The 24096-nt window shown below is 40.3% G+C and overlaps 1 protein-coding gene across 2 annotated transcripts in view; it reads right to left on the bottom strand.

The window, feature by feature from the left end:
* Positions 1 to 24096, bottom strand: part of zbtb20 (zinc finger and BTB domain containing 20) — a 117366-nt gene that overhangs the window by 24248 nt on the left and 69022 nt on the right. Inside the window, exon 1 of one of the 2 annotated variants that reach the window (XM_030437694.1) lies at positions 2517 to 2793. The exons of the other annotated variant lie outside the window; for it this stretch is intronic. The gene's annotated coding sequence lies outside the window, so the exon portion shown is untranslated. Of the gene's footprint in view, positions 1 to 2516; positions 2794 to 24096 lie in introns of those variants that run through there. 2 annotated transcript variants of the gene reach the window in all.

Raw genomic sequence — 24096 nt, 5'->3', positions numbered from 1 at the left:
CACTCCACTGTGACAATATAATTTTCACTTTTACTCACCCACATGCAGCCTGTCAATCAATATGCTCCGATTCATAGGACAGATTTATAATTATGCCCGGCTGAAATCTTACATCAAAGCGAAATGCTGCGTTTTTTTTCGTCCTCCTGCTACACACGCTCAGCTCTGTGTTCTCCAAATGTGTCCATTCAGAAAACAAATCATCCAGAGCTGCCATCAGTTACATAAGCGAGCCTATAGGATGGCAGCCCGTTTACGTTGTGGAGAGGGATATTCTGAATGAAGGCGAGGGGAGAGGAAGTGATCACAACAAAAGTGAAAAAAGGGGGGATGAAGGAACAATTATGTGACAGAAACCTACACACATACACACCTACAACCACACACACACACACACACACACACACAGGTGCACATCAGACCGTGTCTGCGCTGGAGGAAGCTGGACTCAGCGCTGCGCTCTCGTGCAGCCTCCTCCAGGAGTCAGCCCCGGGACCCGGCCTCCTCTCTGTCTGTCTCTCCTCGCGTCTTTTTGTCTTCAGTAACCACACCGGAACCAAAAACCCCTGGCACAACTAGCGAAAGCTCTCTACCTTGCGCTCAACTTCTGCAGCCCACCAGACACAGAACGCGTCGTATTGTACAAAGTGTCAGCGGCGCTCCTGACAGACAAGTACATGATGTATTACTCTCTTTATCTGACAAAGCCAAGCGCTTTGGGACAACATCTGTTTGCCACACACACACACACACACACACGCACGCACGAAACCCACCCCCCTCCTCTCTCACACACACACACGCGCGCGCACACACACACACACACACACACTCATTCACTCGCCGGGATAGATAGAGCACTGGAGAACTGGACTGACATGTTGCTCCGGCTAAACTCAACCGCGGCCCCCTTTTTTTTTCCCCCAGTGAATATTTTGGAGAGTCACTGCTCCATTAATTTTTTATCGCGCCAACACCGAACACATACACGTATTTTTTAAAAAAAAAATTTTTTAACTTTATCCTAGAGGTTGGAGTGAGCCGGTTTGTAAAGCAGCTGTCCTAATAAGCGAGAGCAGAAAAGGAATCACGAGTTGCCCATGAATATTTTGCAACAAAAATGTCTCAAAAGGAAACGCAGGAAGCGTCCTCTTGCAACTTTAATTACACCAGAGCATGGCCACCTATCTAGGCCACCCCTTTGCCCAAAAAAAACCAAATAAAAAAAACCCGAAAAACCTCCTCCTCACATCGCAAACATTTTCACACACTGTATTCTGTGATTAAAAAAGGGGGGGATAGCGGATTGCTACCATTAAAGTGATCATTCATTTTTTTGTTGGTTTTTTTTTGGGTTGTTTTTGTCTTTTGGAGGGGGGGGGGGGGGGGAGGAACGCGGCGCCGAAATCCAGAGCAGAGTCCCACTGGATCTAGTTGTGATTTATCTCCCAAACTGACCCCTGCAGTATTGTTTTTTTTGTTGTTGTTTTCTTTTTTTTTTTTTTTTTTATCATCAGACACAATATTAAGCAGCCGCCGTCTCTCCGCCTGCTGAGCACATCTTAATGTAACCCCATCTCATAAATGCCACACCGTATTGATATTAATTCATAAAAAATGTAGGCTAGACATCTGTCTGAGTATGGAGCGCTGTGCGAGCCCCGCTTGCTACGATTCACACATCGGAGGGAAACCAGATCTTTTTTTTTTTCCGGCAAGTTCAGCAAACTGAACATTTTAGAGAAAATGCTTTTTCTGTTGAGAGCGTGTTTTTTTTTAGGGGGGTGGGGGGTGGGGGGTTAATTGCGATAAGGAAACGCGTTCTCAACCCCCCCACACCCCCCCTACACCTCCGATTCAAATAACTGACCTAAAAGCCAAATGCGCACGTCGGCTGCCACAGTTGTTCCGGGCTCACAGTGTGTAAAATGTGAACAAGCAGCCCTGCGAGCATCGCCGGGGCTTTGGCTGATTGAGAGAAACAGACCTGTGAACACACTTTGACCACAGTATTGTTCTCGAGTGTCCCCCTGGCCGGGCTCACGGGCAAATCCGAAAGTAAAGGGCTAAAGGTAAAGGGGCATGTCGAGAATAATGACAGATGGGGAAACTTGCGTCATGCCAGGGCAGCGCGTTTTTGTAGTCGAATATAAACGGACAACAAAAAACCTCTGGGCAGACACACACACACACACGCGCAAAAAAAGAAGCCCCCTTAACATGAGGGACTCGTTTCACTTCATCTCGTAGGCTGGCGTCACATTTATTGAATGTCTGAGATCCTCTCAAGAATGAAGTTTCCGATTATGTAGAGCTTATTATTTGGTTTTGGTAAAGCCAGCCACAACTACATGGAAGTCAGGGGCATTTCGTGCATTTCAGCGTAAAGTCAGCGGGCACGTTTTTAATCTCTCGTTACGGAGAATTTGCCTCTTATTTCTCTCTCCCCCCTGTGATAACAGCGCTATAGATATTGTACAGACCCATCCCTTTTCCTACTTTTCTCAATTTCTTACCTGCACTCCGAAGCTCGTTCAAAAAGTGGCGACAGCGTTTCCACGGCTCCCCGTTTTTTTCCCCCGACGAAGCGCGTATAGTTTTTTTTTTTTAATATGTTCCTTTACTTTGTTTCATTTCTCACTTCCATCTTCTTTTCATCTCATCAATAAACACACGCTGCAGCCTACCTTCATAGAGCAGCTCGGTTCAAGTGTGCCCTCCCATTTTTTAACTATACATCGAGTACTTTGAGGGGTGGTGGTGGTGGTGGTGCTGGTGAGGAGGAGAGGAGGGGGTGGAGGGGTGTTCAAGCAGGCAGGCACGCCTTTTCACTTAAAGCTGCTATTGGAAGAACAGTGCACTGTCTTGGGTTGGATCAGAAATCCGTCAACATTATTGTGCCCCAATCGCAGGGAGCACAGTGGGACGGTGGAGCCGGCTCCATTATGGCTCTCTGGAAGTGGTGGGAGTTAATAGTAATAGTAGTTGTAGTAGTAGTGTTCCTCCTACTCGAGGTGTTTAAAGTTTGCTCGTGTCTGAGCAGCAACAGCAATTTTTATAAATGGAAGTCATGGCTGCGTAGCGAAACCTGTAAAGGATGAGGGTTAGAACAGGTCCGCAGCGAGAGCTTTCACTTCACCCATTAAACCCACCCTTTTAATTTAATTTGTATATATAAATATATATATATTTATTTTTGTAAGTGAGTGGGCTCCTAACTCTTCGAAATATCAGCGTTCACAATTGTGAATGAACTCAAATCTATCCCCAGCGTGGATCAAAAGGACAGGGGAATTGTCAGTTATGTGTCCATCATGCGTCTGAACTTTGCATTGGACGCCGCCTCTGCCAGTACAGTGAGCCAGCTGCGCCTCGCTCTCCCATTGGACGGCGGCGCCGTCGATCATCTCCGACACCAACAAGCTAGATTGTGTGCCGTGTCTTCTACTTTCTACGCATTTCTATTTTCTCATTTATTTATTTTTTAACGTCCCGAGCTGACCTCGAGTTTGCGAGCAGGGAAAAAAATTCGTGTCGGTTCAGCCGGCCAATCAGATTTAGTAGAGCGATTGCTTTTTTCTCTTGTTGTTGTTGATTTTTTTGTCATTATCCAGCGCCTTGAGATATATTGTGGCTGGCATAGAATAAAGCAGTAATGGGTCATGTGGGATCCCCCCTCACCCACCGCCTTAGTGCCCCCTCCCTGTCTAGACAGTGACAGGTGTGCGTGTGTGCGCACACGCTTGTCTGTAGTTCAGATCAGAATAATGAACCACGCTGAGGGTTGTGTCTGAGACGTACTTTCAATGTATAGTACGATTCACGTGTTGGAGCCGTGTGTAGTTCACGGGACTGGAGGACGGTCCGTGTAAGCAGCTCTGCCTCCTGAAAGACAAGCTTTTACTGACAAAGAGGTCATCTAAGGTTACGCTTGAGCAGCCCGTCTGATAACACGTCCCCGTGCTGCTGCACGTTACACAGGCCGTGAAAAACTCTATTTTTGAAAAAGCTGCTCTCTTGAACTCTGCGTTCACAGCCCCTCCAGTTGAACAGGGGAGACAGAGGTGTTGCTTCAGACAATCGCCATCTCTCAGGCTGGGAAGGCTCCATACGGATATTGTTGTGTGAGCACCGTGGTAAGCACCCGGGGCACTCAGTTGACTGTGCGCGCCATCTGCAGGACTGCGATGTGGATTAATACCGCGGGTTCAACGGAGGACACCCTTCCGTCACTGCTTTGACCTACATTAACCAGGAACACCATAGGAACACCGCCACCGGACTTAATGCGCTGCCGTGCACCATCCGACAAAGAAGCACGTTTGCAAAAACGCTTTTAATATTAATTAAAAGTCAGAATTATTTCTTTTTTTTTTTTTCAGAATCGTAAATGGAACGTCCTGAAACGACAGGTCCATGTGGTGCACGCCTTCCCGGAACAGACTTTTAGACACACTGTTTCTCTTGATTAACATGGCTCAGCCGGCAGCACGTGCAGGGAGGATTCAACGTAGAGAACATTTTGTTTTAGTGGAGCCACTAAGTGCTTTGCATTGGACATGCACTTCATGGCAGCACATGCAGCCACCAAAAGACAAAAAAAATCTAATGTGTTATTTTCTGGAGAACACATCTTAGTAATTTGCTTTTGTTCAAAGCTTGACACTACATGTGCTTTTATTCTTATGTGGATAATGTAGTGCAATAAAAATGACACATTAAAATTGTACCCTCACTTCCCCTTATTGTACCATATTTATAACATTAAATAATAATATGTAAAACAAAAACAAAAAAAAGAAGAAAAGGTTAAAAAAATGAAGTGACCGAAAAATTTACTTTATATTCTTACAATTAATGAATCTAAATTTTTAAGCGTCTCAGTAGCTTCAACACCATGAAACCCTTCGGATAAGATTTTGTTTAAGAAAATAAAAAAATTAAAAAAAATAATTTAAGAAAATGAGTCACCTCAGGATTACAAAGCCTTCCCTCTCAGGATCATTAACATCCTGGAACAATACCGTCTCTGGTTTTCAAGATTAATACATGATACAACTCACACTATGTATGGGTCAAGTGTAAAAAATATAAGTACATGGAAAAAAAAAGTAATGATAAAAAGGCTTCAGCGCAAGTACTTAAGATCTTAAGAGTGCTGGCTCGAAAACCCGAGGGTAAAGGACAAACAGATAATTGAGCTCAAGGTCATCCTTTAATAAAACACTAACAGGTTTTGTATGAAATGTTTTTCCTCATCAGAGTTCATTCATGTGCAGAAGTGTCTGAAGAAACTTAAAGAAAACTAAAACTATATGGTTCAATCTTTAAAAATGTTTTTTTTTTTAAAAAGTGAGCTGAATTCTATGTAATCTTTTTACCAAGCTCTTAGTTTGTGGTTTTTATATTTTACATATCAAACCTTGACACTTGAACCAACTAAACAAGCATGCTGATTGTCAAATGTGTCCACCTTCAACTGACACATGCTGCAGTTGAATGCATGCATAGAGCTCTTAATGGGTTTTTATTCATGCTTTATGAATTCCTCAATAATTTTCCATCGGACAAAAACAAAATAAAAAATTTATAGACAAAGAAAGCGTTGTTGCTTACAGATAAATAGATGGATTTGGGGGGGGTCAGGTTTAATTTAATTATACCTGAACTTTACCTCCTGCAACCCATGACATAGAAATAACAAGAAAGGCTTTTTTTAAATTTCTTGGTGATTAATATTTTACATGGAAACTGAATTCCTGCCACAGCTAAAATATTCTCTGTGGTACAACTGGAACAGACTGTATATTCTACTTGGCAAGCACAGTCATGTCACACACAGCTTTAAATGTAACCAACAGAGGGCAGCAACATGACTTCTTCTTTATAACATTTATTTATTTATTTGTTTATTCATTCATTCATTTTATTCTGCTTCTATGCTGTCCTCCCCTATTCAAATACACCACGAGCCTCGGATTTGCCTTCATTTGCAAACAACCTCTGATGGTTTTCGTAGGTGTCGAGTGTTTCACAGCGATATGTAGTTGGAGAATAGTGATGGTGTAAACATTAATTCCTCTGCTGAATCTACAAACACACACAAAATGTTTTTTTACTCCACACAACCTGAACTGGATGTTTTCAAGAGACGGCTTATTACCTTGCAGCACCCTCAGCTTGAAAATAAATCATTAAAGCTTTTGTATTAGCGACAATGTTTTTTGTTCAAGTCCGGTCACGGGTCTCGTCCTTGTGTAACTTGTTCTATTTTATTTTCCACTAAGTGAATGGCCCACTGGCTATTCATTACAGACAGTCTAGACAGCTCATTATGAGGTGGATGGAAACTGACAATGTGCAAACTGGCTCTGGACAGGTGGAATTAGTTTTCGCTCAATTTGCAGTGTAATTAAAATGTTATTTCAGTCCCAAAAATGTACAATCCTGTGTCTGTTTTGTTTGAATTTGTCAGGATTGCTCTACTTATTCTTTATAATTGTTTCTTAAATGTCTGTCTGTTCAAGCTTTTAAAAGCGGTACTCAAGGAAACAGATTTATATAAAATCATATAATTATATAAAACTATGTAACAAATCAGCATGCTAAAATATACCACACCCTTATATGTGCTCTATGCACTCCATGAGTCAGCCTGAGTTTGCTCTATATTTGGTCATGTATTAAGAATTGACCAGCCTTATTAAATGCATATTAAACCCTCTTTTACAGGACCAGTGGAGTATTCCACACGTGTGTGATAGTGTGGTATGACTTGCTGATCCTGTTTAGTGTTGAGCGCATTTCTTTGCCTAAACAGGCCTCCACGCCTACAAACCAGTCGGCATGGCCACGCCACACTCCACCACAGCGTGAACACAGATCATGATTTGCCTGTGTTGCCTCAAGGAAGTTTCAGCATAGCCTCGTTTCCCTTGAACTGTGCAAAGCTACTTGTAAACACGGATAGAGCCACCGCCCATTGTTAAATTCCAATGTACCATCTAAGGTTGAATACAGTGAGACACACCTCGATTCTTCGTCACAGTTGGCCTCTTAACAGTGTTGGGGAAGCTACTTACAAAGCATAGCTCTGCAGGCTAGCAATTACGTCAAGCTGGAAGCCACTGAACTACAGCAAAGGTAGCCCAAAGAGAAATCCAGTTTGGTTAACAAATGGTAAAACGAGAATGGCACTCAGTAGAGTGCATACCTACGTCCAAGGCAGAACAGCCCCTTTTAATCCAATCAAGCCTAATGCAATGTCAAATATAACACATTTATATTCCTGATATTTATTTGGAACCGCATCAAAATGTACTTACTCAAAGAAACCAGCAATGTAAATGCTCCTGATTTTCATCTAGATCAATGCATTTTTTCCAGAAGAATTAACAGAATTGTTGAAATACACCCTATCTCAGACCCTATCTTTATCCAGTTCCACACTAAAAGATAATGGGGGCCTATTCTGGGCCAAGAATAATCCTCCATCCAAGTTTTGTGGTAATCCATTTGACAGTTTTTGTGTAATTCTGGTGACAAACTAACCAACTACAGACACAGGTAAAAAACATAACCTCCTTGGTGGAGGTAAAAACGATCAAATTGACAATGTACATGGGATGCAAAATGATTATAAAACATCATTTTTTTGAAAAAGTTCAATGCGAAAAAAAGCAACATAAGGTTGCTAGAATAAATAAACAAACAAAAAAAAACACAAATCAGTGGGAAAGTACAAAAAATGTCTGCCTCAGTTTTGTATTCGATGTCCAGGTGGGACTATCGCACCAAGCAGGTAATAACAACATGCAAAAAGAAAAAAAAAAAGAAAAAACAGGAATAAACAATACTTATGATTATTTGACACCTAACACTTCCCGGAACAAACTTTTAGACACACCGTTTCTCTGGTTTAACATGACTCAGCCAGCAGCACGTGCAGGGAGGATTCAACGTAGAGAACATTTTGTTTTAGTGGAGCCACTAAGTGCTTTGCATTGGACATGCACTTCATGGCAGCACATTGTAGCCACCAAAAGACAAAAAAAAAGAATCTAATCTAAAATGTGCTATTTTTGGAGAACACATCTTCGTAATTATTATTATTATTATTTTTTTTTACTAAAATGTCTGTCAATTGTTCAAGCTTTTAAAAGCGGTACGCCAGGAAACAGATTTATATAAAATCATATAATTATATAAAACTATCCAACACATCAGCATGCTAAAAAATACCACACCCTTATATGTGCTCTTTGCACTCCATGAGTAAGCCTGAGTTTGCTCTATATTTGGTCATGTATTAAGCATTGACCAGCCTTACCATGACCTTATTTGCATATTAACCTGTTCTTCCCTGAGTCCCTTTTTGAGGCTCCTGCTCGAAAATGACATGCTCAGAATAAATAGGGTATATCTCAGTAATTACAAGCTTTATGTGCATTATCCTGGTATCACAATAAAGGTAACACTTGTGAGATTCCATTTGTTTTTCAAAGGCGCTTGTTGTTTTTTGTCATATTTGGCTGATGGATCAGTGAAACTTGGTCGTAGAGGGATAAAAATGGTATTGTTGGAACGTGTGGAGACTGCTATCGAGTGGATGCAGTGAAACCATGCTGACATCAGAGCAGCCGCTGCGCCAGCTTTATTTGTCTGTGTCGCTCGTATTTCTGTGTTTTCGCCGGCGGGGGGCTTCAGGGAAGTACAGGTTAAACCCTCTTTTACAGGACCAGTGGAGTATTCCACACCTGTGTAGTAGTATGGTATGACCTGCTCATCCTGTTTAGTGTCGAGCACGTGTCTTTGCCTAAACAAGCCTCCACGCCCACAAACTAGTCGGCATGGTCACGCCACACTCCACCACAGTGTGAACCCAGATCATGATTGGCCTGTTTTGCCTCAAGGACGTTTCGGCATAGCCTCGTTTCCCTTGAACTGTGCAAAGCTACTTGCAAACATGGATAGAGCAATGTCAAATATAACACATTTATACTCTTGATTTATATTTATTTGGATTTGTATTAAAATGTACTCACTCGAAGAAACCAGCAATTTCAATACTCCTGATTTTTTTCATCTAGATCAATGCATTTTTTCCAGAAGAATTAACAGAATTGAAATACACCCTATCTCACACCCTATCTTTATCCAGTTCCACACTAAAAGATAATGGGGGTCTATTCTGGGCAAAGAACAATCCTCCATCCAAGTTTTGTGGTAATTCATTTGACAGTTTTTGTGTAATTCTGGTGACAATCCAACCAACTACAGACACAGGTGAAAAACATAATCTCCTTGGTGGACGTAAAAATGATCGAATTGACAATGTACATGGGACGCAAAATGATTATAAAACATATTTTTTTAGAAAAAGTTAAATGCTAGCAAAAAAAGCAACATATGGTTGCTAGAATAAATAAACAAATAAAAAAACCACAACTCAGTGGGAAAGTACTAAAAATGTCAGCCTCAGTTTTGTATTCGATGTCCAGGTGGGAGTATTGCACAAAGCAGGTAACAACAGCATGCAACAACTTCTCTGAACATAAAAAAAAAAAAAGAAAAAATAGAAAGAAACAATACTTATGATTATTTGACACCACACTCTAAATTTAAGTGATGGGAACATTACCTAGGCGTGCCTTCGTAACTATGCAAATATGAACATAGTGAACTAACAGACACGTGGTCTCATTTACACCCCCAGAATTATGCAAATACTGTACTGGAGCGTATATTCCAGTAAAATCACACGTGTTGTGGCTGTCTGGAAGTCGGCCATCTTTGTCTTTCCTCATACTAATAGTTTTAGTTTTAGTGATAAACGGCACAGACAACATGTCTTGTCTCAAATAACGTTTAATGTTCTGGACAGGTAAAATGAATGGCCATTACAATTAAAATTGCTAACAAACCGCCTGAAGCCTGCAGCATTTTGTAATGCACAGTAAGTTTGCGATGCAGAGAGCGACTCACCTTTCATCTTTAAAAGTGGCTGCTTGCAGATAGTTGACAGACAATAACATCGCTTTGTTAGATATCCTTATCTCTCTTTCTTTTTGGTTATTTGGTCTTTGGTCTTAATTTGTCAATTATTGGGCCTAAAATAACTTTTTCTGTGGCTGTTTAGCATGTCAGTGACAACATTAGTATTACATGTTTCACTGAAACTCAAAGGAAATGATCACAGACGAGGCAGATGTGAGACGAAATAAGACTCTTCTCGCACTGACAAATGTTTTATTTTCTCCCTTTTGGGTTGGGACTTCTCTCTGTCTGCGCCTCGGTGTTATCAGACTCTGCAGAAACTGTTAAAATGTACGTACTTTATGCAGGTTGTGTTACATGTGTGAGGTGAGAGAGACGCTGTTGTCTTGTGCTTTACAGAGCGGCACCAACTGTTCTGTGAGTCATATGCTATTGGAGGTTAAGGGTTTTTGGGAAAAGAAAAAGAAAAGAAAAGGAAAGAGAAGAATTTGCTTGTTTGTCAGCTTTAACTCATTGTTGGTTTGATTCGTGCTCACACTGGAGCGCTGCTTGTGCCTCAACCTTGTGACAGAACAAGTAAATCGAAGAAACTGTTGTGTGCTTCCACGGTGCTGTACTACACAATGCAGTATAACAAGATTTACATGGTTTGCGAGAAATGAAGCGATGAGTGAGTCAAAGGACAATAGCTTACTCATAAAACAACTCTCGGAGCTGTGGTTAAACTTATTTACATTTATCTGAGCAAACGTACTCAAGGAATTAATTCCACAACTCAAAATTCATTTCATAGTGAGACTGAACCCATGGCAGCTTCAGACAGAGAGAAGCGGCGATGACGACCAGAGCTGAACCGCACCGCTGACGTGTACTTGTCCCTTTTTTAGAAAGACAATCGAGGTAACATAAATGAGTTATCGCAATGCTGTCTTTTTGGGAACACGGTCCAAGTGGTATAAATGATTAATAGGCTTCTTCACTTGTCTTTCAGCTCACAAGGGCCCCCTGTCTGTGTCAGCCTTGTGGCTGAGATAGAAGAATAACGTGCCACCGCTCTCCACAGATCCTTCTTCAGCTCTCTGCCTTGCGACTCATACTTCACCTCTTGCCACAAAATACTGCATCAGAATTATGATTAGATGGCAGTGACACAAACTCCTCTGCCTTCATTGTATATACACTTTCAACCGAATGTTTTGTTACTTTTGTCTTGGATCAGCAACTGCCTTAAATTGCCTGGAGACAGAGTGCTTCCCCCTTTCTTTTTCCTGAAACAAAAATGGCCTCATGTTTGGTGCTTTAAAAGGACAGTTCACCCCCCCCCCCCCCCCCCCCAAAAAAAAAAACAAAAAAAAAAACGGAATTTTCGTCTTGGCTGTAGTGTCAATTATCCATCTAGATTGTTTTTGAATGAGTTGCGGAGTTTTAGAGCCATCAGCCACAGAGATGATTATATGAAGAATATAGAATATAATGGAACTACATGGCACTGGGCTTGTGGTAGTCAAAGTGCCCCAAAAATATTTTCTATAACTCAACAGCAACATCTCTTTCCGAAAAACATCATAACTCTATCACTCCACAGACTTATTTGTGAGCAGTTTTGTAGGCCGCGATGTTCCGGAGCCAGCTCAGAGTCGGGTGCAGAGCGAGACCTCATGGAGGAAGTGAGTGACATCAGATTCTGCTCAGTTACGGAGCTGTTTACTGCAGGAAGAGAGTTTACTGATTACTTTCTATCTGTGGGGATTAAAGAGTGGATTTAACTTCACTCCAGTTTATCAACCTGACCTTCGTTTTTGGGCTTTATGTACTGTAATGTTGACTGCCGACTGGAGCTGGAGGGGAAATTAATTTACTTTACTTCATGAACGTAACATTGTTGTTGAGGGTGGGGCGGAGAGAATCAGAGTCCCTGGTGAGTGCTGAGTTGAGTGAGAGGCAAATCTCAATTCAACTCAGTAGAGAATGGCTAATGGATAGTAAAGTAAGTCTGTCTCTTTGGGGCAAATAAGCACCCACCGCAATGCAAATAACCACAAATGATCCTGCAGTCAAATCCTGCGGTCAAACGGCAAAGCAAAGATGTGCTCAGCTAGAAGTGAACATACCATTAAGCTACCACCATTGTTGATAAAAATCTATCTGACATAACCCAGGTTTAAAGTTTCATTCACATTTACATGATTTGCAACCTTCTATATTGCTCTCTGACTCCTTCAAGACGTTATATAGGATTTCTCTAATATTTGGGATACTGTAAGTCCAAAATATGTAACATGGGTATAGTCATTATAAGACATTTACAGCAGAGGTGTAACATAATATATGTTGAATGGCTAGCTAGTTTAGTTTGCAAGCCTCTTGTCTACAAGTAGATGCGTACTTCCTTCACTGAGGTGATATGGTTGGCGGGTGTAGTTTGGTAGAAAAAGAAAATAGTTCCTTCATTAAACTCACAACATAAACAATCTAGAAGGATAAATAACACTACAGGTAAAAGGAAATTATGTATTTTTGGGGTGAGCTATCCCTTTAACTGAGGCTACTCATTGTGTTTGACTAGTTTTCGATCATAGATGTTAATGTTTTGATCTCACAATCTTAATTAACCAGGTGTTCCCATCAGTTTTAAAAAAAAGTGTTAAAATCAAAACTGGCTGCAGTCACAGTGCCTGCGGAGTATTTGCCATGTAAGACACCATTTGAGTCATCGTCCTCATGCTTTCAATCGATATGTAAATCATGTCAGTAAGGGGAGCGACATAAGCTCCCCTGCCCCCCCCTTGGAGCTTTCATGGATGACCTGATGATAATAAAGTGCCTCGTTGCAGTCGGCTCCTCTGAAGGCCTTCACGAAGCTCATCAGCTGGACATGGCTGTTCTTCAAGTGAGCGAAATTCCAGGTGTTGGCTAGTGGGGAAACAAGCACCTGGGCAATTTTCCTTCTCCCTAGGAGGCACCGACATTCATCCTTCAATGACTGCACTGTAAGGAGTTGGGCCAAGACCTTGAATGACATACATACAGGTGACAGGCAGGCAGTCGGAGCCGTGGCAGGTGGTAGTGGTCACGTGGAGGAATGTCATGGTGATTCAAAGTCTGGACTTTGACATCCTCTCATTTGTCCTGCTGTCAAGTGCTGAGGGGCTTAAAGAGGAAGGCTGCTTTCGATTTCTGCACATGGCCGGTCCTACCACAAAACCGGACCCACAACTGTTTTATACGGGCAGGAGTGAAATGTTAAACTCTCCATTGGTCTCGAAATTACTCAGTGGCCTTTTACATTGAAAATAATGATAATGGCCCCTGGATGACCTATGCACAGGTTAGACGTAGAAACCCTGTCAGCGCATCTTTCACCAGTGTTGTTTTTTGACTTGGTATTTATAGATTACATGCACAGTTTGTAATTTCTGCCACCAGGGGTCCCTCAGTCAACACAAGACAGAAGACATAAGTAGCAGGGGAGCATGGGAGTTGTTGTCTTCATTCAATAAACAGAAAGGAGGGCTGCTCGGGCGTGAAAAATGGTGTCCCTCTGGTGCTCTTCAGTTGAAGCAGTCTGAGGCAGTCAAGAGGGTGATGAGCTAAAAAGCCTTTAATATTTTAATGACAGTAGAAACAGAAACAGTAGAAATATGCCAGTATTTGACAAGTTTACCAACTATCGTACCAACAGGAACCTTAATGATTCCCAGAGGAAACGAAAATTGGAAAAGAGATCTCAGTAGTGTCTCATTCATTTCTCCTAGACAACTTTGAGATCCATGTGAGACCAAAGTGAGGCTGTGGCTGATTTCTCCTGTTTCTCAATTGTTTCTCCTGAGAAACAGGTGCAAAAAATCTCAACTTGGGCTCCCTGTGAGTTTCAAAGGAGATCTCATCAAGCTCTCAATGAAGTTTCAGAATGTCTCCCCAGTGCTGGAAAGAAGCATGGTTTAAGCGGTAAAGTCTCAAGTCTCACCTATTGCCCCTAAGGAATTTTAGGAGAAACAAATGAGAAATGTTTGAGACCAAAAAAGACTACAACGAGACTGAAATGAGAACTCTCATTGAGCTCCTTTACAGCTCCATAGCCATAAAGGAGCAAGCTTTGAGGAGTAAAATTTTCCTCTGGGTTTCTCTGCATGTGAAAATTGTTGGAAACATTTAGAGTAGTGTAGGAACAAAACTCAAGTGTACTGTTAGACCTCCCTTCCCTCCCGTCTTCTCTCGTACCTCCTCATTTTGAACAGTTCACGCCCTGATCCTTAATAGCTGGATACCTTGGAATGGCACCTATGTAGCCTGTGGCTGAATAAAACTGGCATGTGTGACGCCACGACGGGCAAAAGAAACCAGAAACAAGCAAAGAAAGAAAACAGTTAAGTTTCACTGTTTCGTGTTTCTTACTGACTTTCTTTCAGCTGTTTTCAATATGTTATGAGTTCCAGACACTGTAGCCACAAGCCTTTCTTTAATAGGCACAACCTTGTTCACTGCTGGCAGCACCCATCTGACATATATCAGCAGGAAATACTGTGCCCTAAAACATCCAAAACAGCATTGAATAGAGAACCCCAAGTAAAAGGGGTTTATTTATCCAGGGCCAGGCCCTTTTTTTTCACAGCGGACATCTTCAACCGCCATTGCAGGAAAAACCCAGGTGTTACTAATAACATTAACAATGGCTCAGTTTGATTCAAGTACCCCAGGAAGCCATGACAGCGTGAACGTGAGCTAGCACGCACAATACCAGGACCCTGAAACTGAAGTAGGTATATGAATTCAGCCATCACTCATTTCATTATTGACACCTGTGTCATTCCATCTGAGATGTGTCAACATGTCTTCTGTGAGAGCTTCTCCTCTTTAGTCTTCAAATTTACCAAAACACGATGACCGTCCAGTCACACTTACGGTAACCTTTATGTCTTTGTCCGTACATGTGACGTTGTTCTCTCAACATGAGTAATAGTAAACAGTTTAAAATGAATGATAATGTGATGATTAGTCATTCGTTTTGTAACAGGCCCTACAATGCATGTAAAATTGAGGCATAGTTCTTGTAGTACAGAATTTCACCAGGAGATGGCGTTGAGCTCCACATAATAACACACCAGATTTTCGTTTTTAAACCCACCACAGTACAATGTGCACAAAGTCATTTTGAGTATCAAGGTTGAAAAGTTTAACAAAGAGGAACATGTTTCTACAAACAAAACTTTCTATATCATCTAGTGGATAACTGATAACTTAAAAACTTTTACTCAATGTTATCATTCATTCAGCTGAGCAGCATACACTGAACACTATATGTAAATTTGATAGCTTGTAAATCTATTTTAACATTAGAAGACCGTCTCATGTTCTGAGATGGTATAAATTCCTAAATTCATTTCTATTCAGTAAAAGAGAATCTGTTTGTGGGCAGTAAAATCTGTCCTAATCATGGTCACATGGAGCTTTGACTAAAACCTTTTCTGATAAGAAGAAGAAGAACAACAAAAATTCCATGACACAATTAGTCAGACAATGTGATTACTGTTAAATTCTACAATTTCACTTTTCATCCTTGGCTGAGAAGATGAACAAGGCACTCTGCCACGTGGTGTGTGGTTGGCTAGGGTAAGATTGTTAGCTCACTGTTGGAGGAGGCTGCCTTCCAGTCAACACTCAGGGAGTAAACGGCACCCGTCCTGGCATGTGTCCTAAGGAAACATCTATCTGTCTGTCTGTCTGTCTATGCTAAAGACATTCAATCACTCACATCTAGCTTTGTAGGCTTAATTAAAGCCTTCTACACCAAGCCAAAGTTAGCTAATCCCAGTCAGACTTCTATTGCCAAATGCACTGTATTTTTCAAATTAACATGCAAACATTAAGGTCTTTGGAGGAACATCTCCACTCCTACCACCAGCTCTGTTACTCAGACTGATGTGCCAGGAGGATGAATGTGGGCTCTATCATTACATGCTGCAGTGGACTAGTGAATGCATTAGCAGGCTTGGAATTCCCTCGCTGCGTATGAATTAGCCAACTGCGGGTTGGTGGTGGGAATAATCAGCAAGGAGAGGTTCCTGAAAAGCTAGCCAGCTAGGCTACTTTTAGTTAGAGAAGTACCTTGTTCACTGTACGCATGCTTTTTCTTTATCAGTGTTGCCAAACGCAGATTTCAACAGGCTGTCCGCAAAGAAGACAGCATTCACTGACAGGTGGAAATGGGGTGGCTAAACACACAGTGTTAGTGGTGAGGGAGTCGAAATGCCTCAGCTGTATGTCTGGCTGCAAAGGGTAATAAATATATTATTGTTTTGCCTGTTTTCTTGTTTTTATAAGATGCATTTGACATTAAGATGTAATCAGAAAGGACCTTGAAAAACTTATAATGATCCTTTCAGCGATTTTATATGAGTCATGGCACTGGTATGTGTTTAACACCCACAACACTTTGCCAGTGTTCTCTGTAGCAGCCTGGTTTCTTTCCTCCATCCTCATATGTGACGTATCAGGGACCAGAGGGAGGGTTTGAGTTTCGCCTTCTCTCTGCCTGGTGGTATCACAGCACAGTCCGACTTTGGAACAGCACTTTGGACAGTCACATAACCTCTCAGTATATCTGCAGAAAGGGATCATTTTCATTGTATTACGTGTTTTCAGAGTCAATGCAGTCAGAGCAGTCAGGCTGCCACTCATGCCCACCTGGCAGCAGAAGTAGAACTAGGTTGGCCTTGATGGTGAAGACCTATTCTTGTGAATGAGTTAGTCAGAGTCTAAACAATTCAACAAGGTGACGACGAAGTGGCATTTCAAGCACCCACCTCAACACATGATTGGATGGCTAGGGGCAGACGCGTCATTGTCACAATATGAGCTCTTTTTATTAGTTCCAAGAGGCCGTTCAAAAGAATTGGAATATGTACAACTGACTAATCACGAATGTGCGAAGCATGCTGGTACATGTAGGCGCTGCGAGACAGGCTCTCTGAGTTGGAGAATAATAATTTCTCTGTCAGCATGAGTGGCAAAGAGGCAGTTATATTATACCCTCAATAGACTGCAAAGACTAATGGCACAGTCTGTATGCCGTCCACAGAATTAGCAGCAATCTGTTCCTTTAATCATCAGCTTTAAAAGGCCCAGAAAAACTCAGTTTCACAATCAGCTTCTTACTGTGAGCATTAGGAACCTGCGTCAACACATTTTTTGCCAAAATTAGTGTTTTTTCTCCAAAGATTCCTCTAATGTGGTTATTTTGTCTGTGCTCCTCTCACTGATTTGAAGTGGGCGGGGCTTCGTCATCATCATCATTTAGTACATGCACCAATCAGGATTGTGAACTATTTGAATCAAAATGTGATGGCTGAAGGCGTTATCTGTTGATGTTTCCAGGCCACGACAAGTCAAATTTGATCTGCCCAAACACACACATTGTACTGACGAACGACATGAGCCACGGTTTCGAGGGCGAAACTCTTCACAGTATTGTTCTTTTCCAAACTTCAACTTATACCTTTATCACATTCAATAGTGAATATTTATATGTTATGAATAGAGATGAAACAAGCCAAATCTTGTTTAGTTACAATCCTATTCTTATTTGAAAATCTGCATGGGGATGGAAAGATATAAGACATTATTGCCAATCCAACAGGATAAGTTGATTGTGGTAAATTTCAATTATCAAGATAATTGTAAATATCCTCAAATGAGTGACTGGAAAAAGGTATCTTGCTTGATAACAGCTTACCTGTAGTATCCCCCACAAAAAAAAGTTAAATCTGATGTGCGGGAATACTATGGATTCCAAACTAATGTCCGCTGTTTACTTATCCTATATTCATGTGGCAGGGCCATAATTAGTATTATTACTAATTATTTATGATTACCTTAGAAAAGATTGTTTGATTGTTTTTCACTTAAAAAGCATTTTCACAAAAAGAAGTGGGTGCACTCTGTGATGCCGTAGAAATTCTGGTCTCTGAAGAAAAATGTAAGGTGATGTGGTTCCAGTATGTTTTAGTGCCATTTTAGGATTATTAATCATCATTGATTATCAGGATAACAATGTGAAGCCAAATTATATTGGCCAGGATAATTGTGACATGAAATTCTCATATATAACCAAGCCTATATCTACTAATATATGAGTAATACCAACATTTTTTTTATATTTAAATGTATTCCAGAGCATTGGAAATGGGAAATGGGAACGGGAACACTGACAATCAATCGGACTACGGAATCCTGATTGGTACATGGATTGATGACGTCAATCCTACATCCGATGAGTGAATTACATCAGTATCAGCACCTGATACAGATACTGGATCGGATCTGTCCCAAGAGGCTTCAGGAGTTTTAGCCATGAGCTCCAAAGCTGTTAAAAGCAGCAGAGAAAGAAACTGTACATCCTGTTTATAAAGTGACTGCGAGTAAAAGAGTAGAGGTGGACTACAGTAATCCACATTATTAGGGGAATAAGCAGCTAGAAAATGCACAGTTGTATGGTTCTTGTTAGTGCAGGATTATGATCTCCTATTTTCCGTTCCTGTAGCAGCTGAGCAGGTGTACAGCTCCAGCGCAGCATTTAACAAACCCCAAATCCTGCTTCGATGCATGTACACAGACCATGCAAAGGCAATCTGGTGGTGATATTTCCGTCATATCGCTTGGAAAACAAATGTTACATACATCAGTGAACATCAGCCTTGGGAGACACAAAAATCCCAGAACCCAAATTGTGGCCTGTTTCCTGAGGAGCTCACACATGGCGCGTTGCAATCATCACCTGCACCGAGGATAGTTTGGTTTCCGGGAATGCAGCGATGTCCTGGCTGCAGCACTGAGAGCAGGCAGCCCCAGCAAGCAGCCGCCAAACTCTTCTCGTTACCCCAAACAACACCGAAAAGTGACACATCCTCGAGTGAGCGTGCAGACACCTGCAGGTGTCTCTTGGCCTTGACAACTCATAAAAATGGTCTCTCGGTTTTGTGTGCCAGCTGAATATTTTTGTACCACTGGGAAAGGAAGATTATGCTAGGTAGAAGCCAACAAGACGAGTGATATTTTTAATACCGGAATCGTACTAAAAATAATTCAGTGTATCTGCCTGCATCTCTTAACTGAAACCAACATTTTCAAGCATTTGAATCTTCTCTTCTGATTCAAAATAACACTTTGTTTACATATTTTACTGACTAATTAAAAAAATTAGCATAAGAAAAATGCCATAAATAATATATGGTCATTTGAATGAAGCAGTGCTAGTGAAAATTGTGCCATTGGCCCCCTGCTAAAGATAAATCTGGCCACTTTTCAGTCAGCAGCCCCATGATCTGGATGTTCTGCTTCACTTTAGCCTGTTTAGATGACCAGCGCTTGTCCTTGGCCTACTTTTTGGTCAGAGGCATACCATACAGCCAAAAGACTATAGTCTTTAAGCAAAGCAGCACAGGAGGATGGAGACAACGTATTTTTGGGTGAGTGCTCTTAACATCTAAGACAGATTTATTATAATCAAGGATTGTGGATGTACACCAGTGTAAAAGCTCTCAATCTTTCATCCACGGGGAGAAGGTTTTTGTCGTTGCTACCTCCAGCATGTTATATTTTTAACACCATGTGCATGTGTAGGTGTGTGCCTGTGTGGGTGGAAGGTTTGTGTGTTTCCCTCGTCTACATAATTATCTTAAGTATTAGGCTGTTTCCCTGTAGCTCATTTCTTGTGACAGTTAAGTAACTTTAGAGAATGCTCAAGCTTTGGCAACGGAAACGTGAGTGCAGATCTCCTCGCTCACTCGAGAGCTGAATTATATAATCTTGTATACAGGTCAGCCATATTAGGATCATCTTCTGAGAGATGTGGTACGTACAGTATATGGCCAATAACGCAACAAACAATCCCCTTTCATATTCATGCAAACTCTCACATTTGCCACTTCCTCTCTAAAATGTGCATAAACAGCTGTCATAGTCACCAGATTACCTCACACACATGCTGGCACACACATTAATTTCTAAAGCCTTCACATAAACATGATTTGCTCCCCAGATTCCCACTGAAATATTTACGTGGGCATGGAATGTTCTTGAATCTGTTTCTGCAATTCACAGAACATGTTTCCACCTTCATATACGGACACTTTTGCTGACAGAGGTTTATCATTTTGCATTTCAGTTTATGAGTTTAGTGGTTTAGAGGAGGAATAAGTCAGCTGTGAAGGGTACATCAAGTGCTGCTGTACCATGGAACAAATAAAAAAACATCATCAGAGATGTGATAAGTGGGTCTACTTAATTGTCTGTGACATTTGCAGGTGTTTTTCTAAAACAATTTCTGTCGCATTTAGTCAAGACTAGTGTAGTACAACAGTACACAGTGAACTGCAGAGTGGGGCACTGATTATAGTGGAGTTTTGTCAATTTTTTTCAGATTTGTGAGTGATTCATTAATAGACAGAAAATCAATTGGCAACCACTTTAAAGGGTGGGTCCACACTTTTCTAATCTCAGTCTTTTTACCCCATGTAAACATTCCTCTTGGCCATACTGATCATGAAGAGAATCTTTCCCTGATGAGCTTTTTTAGTAGAAGTGATGGGGACAGAATCCTTGTTCTGCCCAAAAATACATGACAAAGTTTTATGTGAAGTTAATATGAAGCTCCAGCGGTCTTAAATCAAATGAGTATCTTCCTCGTCTTTCTATACTTCATATATCATATTATTATATTTTTTTCCCTCTTTGTGTTACTATCCTTCCACTAGATCCGTTCCGATAATTTCCCTCTTGTTGATCAATAGGGCTGGGTATCACCAGGTACCTCCCGATACGATACTATCACGATATTTTGCCCACGATAACGATAATATCACGATACAGCGATTCTGCGATAATCGATATATTGCAAGAAATTTCATCCACGATACATCATGATATCTGTGTCACTGAAGAAAGTCAGAATTTATTGACTGCACTGAATCCATTTCACAGGAATTACAAAACATTGTCAATCAATTTCACATGAATGACAGCAAATTAAACAAAGAGTATATTGCACAGTGTCTCTTCTTAACACACACTGACTACAACTATCATTAAATATCTATATGTGTGGGTTTCAGAGCTACTTAAACCATTTTTTAAATTTTATTTGGTTGTATACCTATGTTTGAATAAAGATAAAGCTGTCCTCCGAAGAGGGGTGGTGGTGGTGGGCCAAAAAAAAAAAAAATGTATATATATTATTTATTTATTTATTTATTTATTTACATTTTTAAATATCGATATTTGGCACCAGTGTATCGATAACATACCTCAAGACGAAATATCACGATATATCGTAGTATCGATATTTTGGCACACCCCTATTGATCAATATAGTATCCCAGAAAAAATTGTGATAAATCATGTCAGTGTAATTTTAACACCATTTCACACTACAGATGTAATCATGATGTGATAGCATAAAGAAATTGACTTTTAATGATAAACAGACTGGAATTGGAATTAGAACTAGTTGAATACTCAATTGTTGGTGCCAGTGCCAATATGTGGGAGTAAAACATTTTAATATCCATATTATGGTTTTCACACTTGTGAAAAGATATGTAATGGAGGCATGATAATTTACAGTTCAGCAATAACCTTTGTTGTCAAAATGACATGAATGCAATGAAACAGTAAATTTTACCGGGAATTTTATGGATGTAAGATATTATACTATTATTAGAATATCTAACACAAACAGAATAAAATCCCACAACAGAAACAATAAATAAAATGGACGATTTTAACTAACTACTAAGACGAACAAACATTTGTGGATTCTAGTTTTCCAAAGTAGTTTTTATATACATACTGCTCGCATAATGATGGAAAAAAAATTACCTTTTGATTTTAATTACTGACAAATAAGAAGTTGGATGCAACAGCTTGGAGTCTGAGAAACCTACATTATAACCCAATGGATTCTGGATTTTTCAGGCCGATACTTATATTGGAAATTATATTGGGAGTTTAAAAATATGATAACAATATATTCACCTATAGTACTGTTTTTTCTTTAACATGAAAAAATAATTAATCTTGACTCAGATCCCTTAGATCTTCTTGTTTTTAAGTGGGACATTCTCCAGTTGGAAAAACAACTAGTCAGTGCTCTCTGGTGGTCAAACAATGCCATGGTGACACTGCATCTGTACTGCCATGTCTTGTTACTTATTGGCCAAAATACACTGACACAGACGAATCTGCAACACGCTGATATTGGCGTTTTTTATCCGTCTAGCTCCACTTATGATTGGCATCTGTCCCATTGGAATTTAAAAAACTATAAGTTGCATATTTCAAAAACAAATAAGTCCTGAAGCGAAAATACATTTAGAAAGACATATTTAGTGTTTGAGCGGTGCACTTGAAGGCAGATTAAATCACTAGTAACTGCAAATAAACAGGCCTATGTCCTGATATGTTCAGTCCACATTTTAGAGACACGTCATTTCCTAAAAACAGGTTGTATAGTTGTTCATGTAAAATGTTTTTCTGTGAGGTTAAGCCTTTCAACTGCCACTGAATATTATCAGTAAGAAACAAAACATGACTTACACTTGCTTATTATATTGTTAATTGGATTGGAAATGCAAAATATTCACCTACTTCCTGAGAGGTAAAGATCATCTGGTTCTTTTAAGGGATTCCCTGCTATTCATTTAAATAGACAAAAGTACTCTTTTAAAAGATCAATCTTCTTAGAAAAAAAAACCCTTTGGTTACAGCCCTTTAGTCTTTAAATGTATAATAAATAGAGTTGTCAGAAGGCATCAAGAGCTAGTGGGAGTTATTAAATGTTATATGATGGCAGTGAAATATTGCTTAACTACCTCTGCTAGATATCTTATTAAACTACTGTCACTTTAGGCAGCTGTCTCCACCAAGTTAGGTTTGTAGTTAACTAGTTCCAGTATGAGTCAGATAATGGTGACGATCAAGTGCCAGCAACATAGCAACAGCTACTTTGAACGTAGATTAACAGGTATGTAATTGAGTTGAAGTGGAGTTATTAAGGTAGACCATCTTTGCATTTAATTACACAGCTTGAGTGGAAGACGCATGACTGCGAGTGTATTTATAACAAAGGCCATCTGTAGGATGTGGCCATCTGTGGATGTTAAGTGTGTGTGTTTGTTGCACTGCACTGTACATTTCGATCAAAGCCTCCACTCTTCACCCAGGGCTATAAATGTGTGTTCATCATTTCGAATTGCTTTATTGCTGCACCATTGCTCCGGCATTGTGGGAGCTGGAAAGTGGGGTGAGGGGTGGATTTGTACAATTATAGAACTGATGATGCAAAGACACTGAAGTGCACATTCCCCCTTACACAGCCCATGAGTGGTACGGTCCAGAGTCTTAAAGGCAGAGTGTACAGCTGAGATGGGTGCATAACTTTTTTTTAATTTTTTTTTTTTTTTTTTTACATTTATTCAACCAAACAAAATAGTTCACATGTTGATAACGTGTACAAGAAATCATATATTAATAAATTACTGTAAATTAGAAAAAAATAAATAAATCATGTGTTGAAACATGTGGATATGCAGTAATAGCTTATAATGAAATAATCCACTTAATTTCTAATGATTACTTATCTAATTATCACTGTCCTTCATGCCTCTCAGCCTTATATTACTCAATGTAAGATGAATGAACACAAATGCACACATACCCACACACCCACACAACTACACACACGTAAGATTTCGGGGGGGAAAGCAAGGGAAATGTCATCCTCAGTGCATTTGTCACCCCCAATTAAAACATGAAGGAAAGAGAGGACCTTTATTTTGACAAACCACTGGAATGTGACTCATAGGCTTGACAATTCAACTCAATACTATGATTTCAATCTTCCATTAATAGAGAGGAAGAAGAAGAAGAAGAAGAAGAAGAAGAAGAAGAAGCTATCAAAATTATAACCATGGAGAAGCCAGGAGGAGGTCCGATATTAGGGCGTTTTTCTCACAAAGTTGAGAGCTGTGATGGCAGCTAATGAGCGACTAGAAGATGTTTTTAAAGTTTATCTTTTAGAGGTTTTGTTTGCTAGTTTGCAAAGTA

This window comes from Sparus aurata, chromosome 13 (genome assembly GCF_900880675.1).
Source record: "Sparus aurata chromosome 13, fSpaAur1.1, whole genome shotgun sequence".
NCBI classification, from domain to species: domain Eukaryota; kingdom Metazoa; phylum Chordata; class Actinopteri; order Spariformes; family Sparidae; genus Sparus; species Sparus aurata.
This window is presented reverse-complemented; position numbering and strand designations above follow the sequence as displayed.